A 1283-nucleotide genomic window follows, 5' to 3' on the forward strand; every position below is an offset into this window, starting at 1 on the left:
CGCACGCCCCACGCAGACGCATGGCGCGCGCGGCAACCTGCGCGCACGCCCCACGCAGACGCATGGCGCGCGCGGCACCCTGCGCGCAAGCCCCACGCAGACGCATGGCCATGCGGCGCGCCCGCCCATGGCCGTGCCGCATTCGTGCGCATGGGGGCGCGCATGCTGCATGCTCGGTGGGCCTGTGGGCACCTACGGTGGGGGCATGGGTTTGTTCCAACAACCTCCATAGAGTTTTTTCCATGAATTCTAGACGTGGGTGGTCACGCCCAACAAAGACGCATGCTGCGCGCGGCTTGCGCGCACGTCCCACGCAGACGCTTGGGCATGCGGCGCGGGGACACACGCCCGCAGACGCATGCCGCGCTTGGAACTCTGCGCGCACGCCCCACACACGCCCGAAGGGCATGGCGCATGGTGGGCACGGAAGAGGTACAATAACCTCTCAATTATTTTTGTGATGCACCGTAGGCGTTCGTGTGCAAGCCTCGGCCACGGGCATGCGGCGCGCGCCCCACACACGCCCGTAGACGCTTGAAGGGTCGGCCCCCTGCGCGCACGCCCCCCCGCAGACGCACGGGCATGCAGCGCGCGACCCACACACGCCCACTAACGCACGGCGCGCGCGCCCATGTGCGTGATTTGTACTCCAAGACCTCGGCCTTGGCCTTGGGCCTTGACTTGCACACGAGCACCCTATCTTATACTTGGGCATTCAAAGATTATTTGCTTCACTAACATTTATACTTGTTTTCTAGTCTAAGGCCAACCCCTCACTAACACTTATGTTTTTCGTCCTTTTACATAAGATATAACCTCCACGGAAATTGGAAGAAATAAATGAGTTGTGTGTGGGTAGGGTCGAGATGAATCTCGGTGGATCATGGCAACAAGGCTCATCTGCCACTTACAAGCCAAGCACGCACGCCCCTTAGACGGATCCCCACGCTCGCACAAGCATCGCGTGCGCGGCACCCTACGCGCACGCCCCACTGCAGTCGCATGGGCTTGCGGCGCGCGCCGCACCCTGCGCGCACGCCCCCCGCAGACACACGGGCATGCAGCGGGCGACCCACAGACGCCCACTGACGCACGGCGCGCGCGCCCATGGCCCTGCTTTGTACTCCAAGGCCTCGGCCTTGGGCCTTGACTTGCACACGAGCACCCTATCTTATACTTGGGCATTCAAAGATGATTTGCTTCAACTTGTTTTCTAGTCCAAGGCCAACCCCTCACTAACACTTGTGTTTTTCGTCCTTCTACATAAGATATAACCTCCATGG

Source organism: Cucumis melo, unplaced genomic scaffold, assembly GCF_025177605.1.
Source record: "Cucumis melo cultivar AY unplaced genomic scaffold, USDA_Cmelo_AY_1.0 utg000597l, whole genome shotgun sequence".
NCBI classification, from domain to species: Eukaryota; Viridiplantae; Streptophyta; class Magnoliopsida; order Cucurbitales; family Cucurbitaceae; genus Cucumis; species Cucumis melo.